This window comes from Symphalangus syndactylus, chromosome 6 (genome assembly GCF_028878055.3).
Source record: "Symphalangus syndactylus isolate Jambi chromosome 6, NHGRI_mSymSyn1-v2.1_pri, whole genome shotgun sequence".
Classification (NCBI taxonomy): Eukaryota; Metazoa; Chordata; class Mammalia; order Primates; family Hylobatidae; genus Symphalangus; species Symphalangus syndactylus.
Genome location: NC_072428.2, coordinates 139,328,079 through 139,335,860, shown reverse-complemented (window position 1 = coordinate 139,335,860; position 7,782 = coordinate 139,328,079). Strand labels below are relative to the sequence as shown.

General features: G+C 42.7%; 1 protein-coding gene across 1 annotated transcript in view; it reads right to left on the bottom strand.

The window, feature by feature from the left end:
* LOC129485490 (uncharacterized) overlaps window positions 1-7,782 on the bottom strand; it is a 254,453-nt gene that overhangs the window by 62,942 nt on the left and 183,729 nt on the right. The window lies entirely within an intron of this gene.

The following is a 7,782-nucleotide window of genomic DNA, read 5'->3' as shown; positions in this document are numbered from 1 at the left end:
AGAACTAGGAATGGAAGATTCCAGAGAAATTTGACTCTGTGAAGAAAAACTGACATTTAGAGAGAGAATCAAAACACATCAAATCACTTTCCAACAGGATATAAACATGGTTTATGTCATTACATTGTATATGATTTGAGATGACATACATGAAGATAGGAAAATCTGGGAGAAAAATTGCAGAGTATCCAAGATAAATGGATGTTGGATGCTTTCTTCTTGCATCTTTTTGGGGTTTTGTTTTGTTTTGAGACAGAGTCTCGCTCTGTTGTCCAGGCTGGAGTGTAGTGGTGCAATCCCGGCTCACTGCAACCTCCACCTCCTGGGTTCAAGTGATTCTCCTGCCTCAGCCTCCCAAGTAGCTGGGATTACAGGCGCCCGCTATCACACCTGGCTAATTTTTGTATTTTTAGTAGAGACAGGGTTTCACTATGTTGGCCAGGATGGTCTCAAACTCATGATCTCAGGTGATCATGGGTTTTCCCCATGATCTTCCTCCCAAAGTGCTGGGATTACAGGTGTTAGCCACCACACCCGGCCTCTTCTTGCATCTTTTCTTGACTGGGCAGGAGGTGAAGAAAGGACCATGATGCCTGTAGTTGTAATCCAGATCTTAGAGCAAAGTCTAGCCAATAGCAGTTGAGCCAGGCTAGCACCCATATTCCCATCAGCCAGAGTTAATAATCATTACCCTTTTATCTCGTGTTTTCAGTCTTCTTTTGGTCATAGCCTTTTTAAGAAAATGAAAATGTCAAATCCACCTTAATTTTTGCCACAGCGGGCATGGGAGAAGATCTGCCCTGGCTGCTGTGAGGATAGCTGGGGATGGGAACGTGCTGCCCTCCTTGCCAGCCCTGACCTCTCTGCTGTGCTTCTGGTCCACCTGCCCCCGGATGGGTCTCCAGCACATGGAAGCTGGCTGGGGTAGCCTCTGGTGTCTGTCCAGCTTGGGGCACCTCTTCACCCCATACCCTCCCCAGTGATCTTGTGTGCTCTCACACTCTCTCTCATTCACACACCACGTGCAGAAATCTTGAGTATCATGGCCAGAATCCTGGCATGTGGTTTCCTAAGTGAAGGACTCCTTGGTCTCTTGTTTGGGTGCCACTCACCAAGACAGAACACAGGGAGGAGCAGGTTTGGGCAAGGGAGTTGAGTTCTGCTTCATACATCCAAAGGAGGTGCCCGGTCAGTTGTGAGGGAGACCAGATGAGTACCAGTGAATGAGGGGGCCACCACTCCCCACGGACTTCCTGGGAACCCTTGCACTACTACTGTCCCAAAGCATCATGCTTGGCCAAGCACAGGGTTCCCTTCCTCTAGTAGTTTCCTGCTGCTGCTGCTGCTGCTGTAACAAATGATAACGAACGTAGTGGCTGAAACCACCACACGTTTATCTTACAGTTATGGTGATCAGAGTCCAGAATGAGTTCTGGAGCCAAAATCAAGGTATCATGAGGGCAGAATTGCTTCCAGAGGCAGAGGCTTCAGAGAAAAATTCATTTCCTTCCCTTTTCCAACCTTTAAGTCTCCCTCCATTCCTTGGCTTGTGGCCCCTTCCTCCAACAGGAATCACTCTGACCTCTGTTTTTATTGTCACATCTTTTTCTGACTGTCACTGTCCTGCCTTCCTTTCATTAAAGACCCTTGGGATTACATTGGGCTCACTCAGATAATCTCTCCCTTTCAAGATTCAAATTTAACCACGTCTGCAAAGTCCCTTTTGCTATATAAGGTTAATACATTCACAGGTTCTGGGGACTGGGATGTGGACATCCTGGGTGGGGGTGTGGGGGTGCATTATTCAGCTTACCACATCTCCCAAAACTCAGGGCAACCCTCATTGCTTCTCTGAGGCCAGGCCAAATACTCCCTGGGACATCATGTATGTTCTGGTACCGAAATAACTTGTGCCAAAATGAGAACATTTGAGGTTCATCATTCCAGCCATTCCTTCATCTTGGCCACCCTCTGTTGCCCATCAAAAGGTGCTCATTTGCTGTTACCTCCTCTTGACATCTTTTCCTTCATCTTTTTACAGTTTTGTTCTCTTATTCCCGATGCTTCTGAAGATGGCCCCCTCCCTCCAACTCTTTCCATTGTTAAGTAGCAATGCTGCATCATTGTCATGTTCACAGGCAGATTGAAGACAAGATTGGTTAAGCTGCACTTTAACCATCTCAATAGCAGCAAGATCTTTGAAGAGTGCCCTGACCACTTGTAACTATTATGCTGACTTTCCTCTGACATTCATCGATCATTTTTCCACATTGAAGCCTTGTTAGAGGTCTCTGGGCCTTAAGTGTATAACTCCTACCCCCACTCTGCACCAGTCCATCCTTCATACTGACCCAGGGGGGCCTTTTTAACTGGGAAGTCTGCTTACTGAGGCTCCCTAATCTAAAGTACTCCAGTGGCTCCCCGTCATCTACTGGCTGAAATCCATACTTCAGCACAGCACATCCAGCCTCTCATGAGGGCACTCCTTCCTTGTTCTCCTCATCTCCTGCTCCTCCACTTGCATCTCACCCTCTAGACAAATCGAACTGCCAGCCTTTCCCTGAGCACCATGCCGTTCCCACTGCATGTGGTGTCCTCCTTCCCCTCCTCATGGACCACTTGGTGCACTCCCACTTTCCCCCAGGTCTTGGCCCAAGGCATCACCCAGCCTTCCCTGATCTCTCCAGGTGGAACTGATACCTCCCCTGTTTTTCCCACAGACCCCTGCTCAGGCTCTATCTATCTGTCACCTCATGAGACCATTTCTCACTTTGTGTGTAAAAGTTGTTTAAAAATGAGGCAAGAGGCTGGGTGCGGTGGCTCATGCCTGTAATCCTAGCACTTTGGGAGGCTGAAACGGGCAGAACAGGAGTTCGAGACCAGCCTAGCCAACATGGTGAAACCCCATCTCTACTAAAAATACAAAAAATTAGCCAGGTGTGGTGGCAGGCACCTGTGGTCCCAGCTACTCGGGAGGCTGGGCAGGAGAATCCCTTGAACCCAGGAGGTGGAGGTTACAATGAGCCAAGATTACACCATTGCACTCCTGCCTGGGCAACAAGAGTGAAACTCCGTCTCAAAAAATAAAAATTTTTAAAAAGAATTAAATTAAAAAATAAGGCAAGAAACTTAGAAGTCATAAGGAGGCCTTCATTCCCTGACAGCTATAAAATGGAAGTTTCTAATTTTGTTGTAATTGTCAAGTTTCTTTTAGCCTAGAGTTGTACAATTGTACCTGATTATTTAAAAACATTAAAAACACAGTTTAGACATGAAATACATACACTTAAATAATTATGTTTTATAAAAAATTTGGTCAAAGAGTCAAAAATGCAAATATTATGGATTGTATGACCCAATTACATCTGGAAGTTCCAGATGGGACCTAATAAACATAACTTTAAATATAGAGCTAAGATAGAATGAAATAAAAGGAAACTCCAGTATGCCCCAAATGAAGGCAAAACTGTACACCCAAGTTGTCAGCCCATGGGTTGCTGCTGGGCCTACCTGGAGTGGGGTGAGGAGAAGGATATGTAGGCCTTGGGCCAACAGAGGTAAAAACTGGCACCTCCTCATGAAGCCCCTTGAAGTCCTCATTTTCGAGGTCCTCATCTTCATTAAATACATGGTTCAGAAAAAAATGCATCCCAACACCAAAGGATGATGTGTTAGTTGTATCTCTGGGAAGCAGACACTGAGACACGGCTTGGAGTTCAGGAGGTCTACTGGGGAATACTGCCTGTAGAAGATAAATAGAGGAGGAAGCAGGAGCTTTCAGGCAAGTCTTAGGCCACAAGGCAGGGCCAATACCTGTGAAAGGAAAGAGGTAAGGAAGCAGGAACAGAGCAGGATGTGGATCTGAGTTTCAGCCAACCCGACGAGGGGCTCTAGGGCAAATATTGCCTCTCAGAGAAGTCCTGTGATGGGCAGAAATAACCAGGCCCTAGGACCCCACCTGCACAGCCATGGGCTGGGGCTGCCCAAGAAAAGCATGAAAACCAAGGCATTTCCTGAAGGGGTTCACTACTTGAGCTGTCAGTTAGCAGGGCTCCTTGCAGCTGAATGGTAAGTTCCTGAATGGAGATGTGAGTGGCATAGCTCCATGGCTGCCACGGATGACAGAGAGTTTATCTGTTTCAGGCCGGACTCTGGGTGATGGCACCAGAGGGGGCAGTATCTTCCTTGAGAATTCAAAACCACAGCTAGTACCTCACACAGGTTTGTGATTCAAATGTACATTATCCACTGGGCTAATAAATTGACATAAAAATTGGCCTTAGCCCAATGATTGCACTTGAGGTTTCTGGCTGAAGTAAATTCAAAAACAGGAGGAACCATCCCACAATCCAGACCACAAGCCCTGCTCAGTGTAAGCTCATAGTCACATGTTGCAAAATCCACAAGGAAACAATCCACCATCAGTGAGAACACAAGCAGCGGATTAAAATCCAAGAGCTTGAATTCATGTAAAGATATTTCAGAAGATAATATAGCATGAGTATTTTTGTAATGTATAAAACTAATAGATGGCACAAAGTAGAAAAAGCAGAGTGGGAAAAGCATAGAAATAGAAATCACCAAACACTAACATAAATTAAGATACTAGGAGTGCAAGACTCTTTAATTTTTTAAAAAATCAAGATATTATAAAAAAGTAACATTTGAAAAAGAAAAAGAAACCAACAGAATTTCTAGAAATAAAATATATACTCATTGAAAAATTTTAATGGACTAGTGAAACTTCAGAACTAGATACAGCTGAAAAGAATTAGTTAAATCAAAGATAGACAAGAAAAGTACCCAGAATGAAGGGCACAGAGAGAAAATTATAGACAAAAACACGACATGTTAAGAGCATAGGCTAGGAATATTTACCATGCCTCTATCTAATCAGATGCTCTCATCTAGAAAGCAATGATTAGGAAAGCTGGAGAAAAACTTTCTTTAAAAAAAGAATGGCTAACAATTTTCAAAATTCGATGAAAGATATAAATCCTCAAATTTAAGAGGCACAAGTCCTGAATAAGGTAAATAGAATGTAAACCAAAAATAAAATTCTAAGCTCCCCAGCTGACTGATGGACCCTTCCCTCGGCCAAGGGCATTCCAAAGCTAACCTGAAAAACTAGTTCAGGCCATGATGGAAAGTGGAGGTTGGACATGCCTCATTATACTCTCCTTCTTTTGGAATCCAGGCACAGCTGACTAGCATTAACATTAAAATGGAGATCCTAAGACTGCCAGAAAAGACTTTTTGTAGCAATAAGACACAAATTCTAGCCTGACTCTAGTATGGCATCACATGAAAAATAGCAGGCCCTGAAAAAATTGAAGTATTTTATCCTAAAACATATTGCTTTGACATATTTTGAAATGGCCCTGCCAAGCTGTCTCTTGAGGGGAAAAATCTACATTCTATAGAAAATCTGTTTCTTTCCAGGTCTTTTCCCTGATCCAGGAGACAATTAACTAAGAGTCTGGCATCTTTTTAGGTCTCATAAAAGCTCTGAAGCCTGCTAGCTGGAGGTTTCATCTACACGATAAAACCTCGGTCTTCACAACCCCTTATCTTAACCTAGACATTCCTTCCTATTGATTCCAGGTCTTTAGATAATAACTCTTTCAGCCAATTGCCAATCAGAAAATCTTTGAATCCACCTATGTCCTGGAAGGCCCTGCTTCCAGTTTTCCTGCCTTTCCAGACCAAACCAATGTATATCTTACATGTATTGGTTGATGTCTTGTGTCTCCCTAAAATATAAAAAACCAAGCTGTAGCCCAGCCACTTTGGATCCCCTGGGGCTGTGTCATGGGCCATTGGTCACTCATTTTTTTTTCTTTGTTTACTTCTTGGTCACTCATATTTGGCTCAGAAAAAAATCTCTTCAAATATTTTATAGTTTGACTATCTTCATCAACAAAAGGTAAAGTCACATGTAAAAATATTGTGATAAAACTATCAAACACCAAAAACAAAGAGGACATCCTGAAAACAACCAGAGGAAATAACCAGATTGGCTTCTAAGGAAAACGACTAGATTGACAATAGACTCTTCTACGGTAAACATGGAAGTCAGAAGACAATGGACTAACATCTACAAAGTGGTAAGGGAAAATAACTGTCAATGAAGATTTTATACCCTGATCAACTATTATACAACAGCAAAACCAAATAAAGATGTTTTCAGAAAATAAAAACTGAGATATTCCATTCATAGACCCTCACTGAAAAAAAACTACTAAGGACTATCTTTTGGGAAGAAGAAACTTGAACTCAGTAGGTAAATCCTGTAGGAGAAGGATCTAAGAAGAAACAATGGTGAGAAAAAAGATCAGTAAATGTGGGTAAATCTTAACATGCACTGACTTTATAAAACAATACAAATTTTAGGGATACAAAAAAATGGAACTAAAATACTAGAAAACAATCACATGTAAGGTGGATGGAGTATGATTAAAATGAAAGCATTCTATGGTCCTTGTGACTTCAAGAAAAGGGCAGAGATATCAATTACATATAGACTTTGTGAGTCAAACACACGTTTAAAATGTTCATTAAAACTTAGATAAATAGAATGTTGCCTAGCAGAGGGAGAAAATTTGATTGAAGACAGTTTCATTAATCTAATAGAAGGTAGGGAAAGGGATAAAGAAGTGATGAAAAGATGACAAAATAAAATGATGAAAAAAATCTAAATGTATCGTATTCACTACAAATATAAACAAAATAAGCTTTCTAGTTTAAAAACAAGTTGTCAGATTATAAAAGAAAACAAAAATCCAGCTCTATGCTTTTAAGTTTTAGGAGGAGTATTAATTCATAGGAGCATAACCATAAAATAGTTTTCCTTTTTCTTCATGACTACCCTGTAATTGTGCTATATCAACCCTTCCTTGCTTTCCAGCTATTTGATACCATATGACATCTTGTCAAAATTCTAATACTATATTTCATCATTTTCTGTTATAAGAAAAGTCTCATTTCAGTCTCAGTGTGAGGCACATTTGAACTTTAAGTGAAGCTCAACACAGAACTCAGGTCCCCTCAACTCCAGTTCAGGCTAGACCTACCTAGACCACTAACAGCTTGGGGTGAAGAGAACATGTGGTCTGCTCTTCAGATCCTGTCTTGCTTCCTTCACACAGACACCAGCCTAGGCCTTCACAAAGCTTCACTTTTGGCTTTATAAGGTCAAAAAGGAGGTAGAGGAGAATGTGCTTACATGTGTTGATGGAGAACCTTCATTCAGCTTGGTTCCACCTGTGACTGCAGGCATCTGCTGGTATGGTGGTGTCCAGGTAAGTGGGGTAGTGCTCAGCTTCACCCTCACCCCCTCTGACACTGAGAATCACTCCTAAGAGAGGGATCTGGAAAGTATTGACCCTAACTCTTTCTCAGGGGCAGACATCTCATCCTGTGGCCTATGGCCCACAGCAGCCACAGAGTCCCTGCCCCTCCCATTCATCTCTGTGCTCTGTCCTAGGGAGGCAAGGAAGCTGATGAGGTCTCATCACACCATCGGGTTGAGAGGAACTGGGATGGAGTGGGAATAGCCCCACCTGCCCCCTATGTTGCTTTAAGCCCTACTCTGATGAGTTACTTCTTCAGAAATCGACATGAAATACTGTCTGTTTCCATGATTCAGTACATCCACACACTTCAGGAGACACATATCAAAAGGCCTCCTCTTCTTCCCTACAGTGGAAGATGGAGACTGAAAAGGCTCATGAGCCATGTCCTGGGCTCCCACAAAAGGAGACCAAGACTCTCATGTGGTGG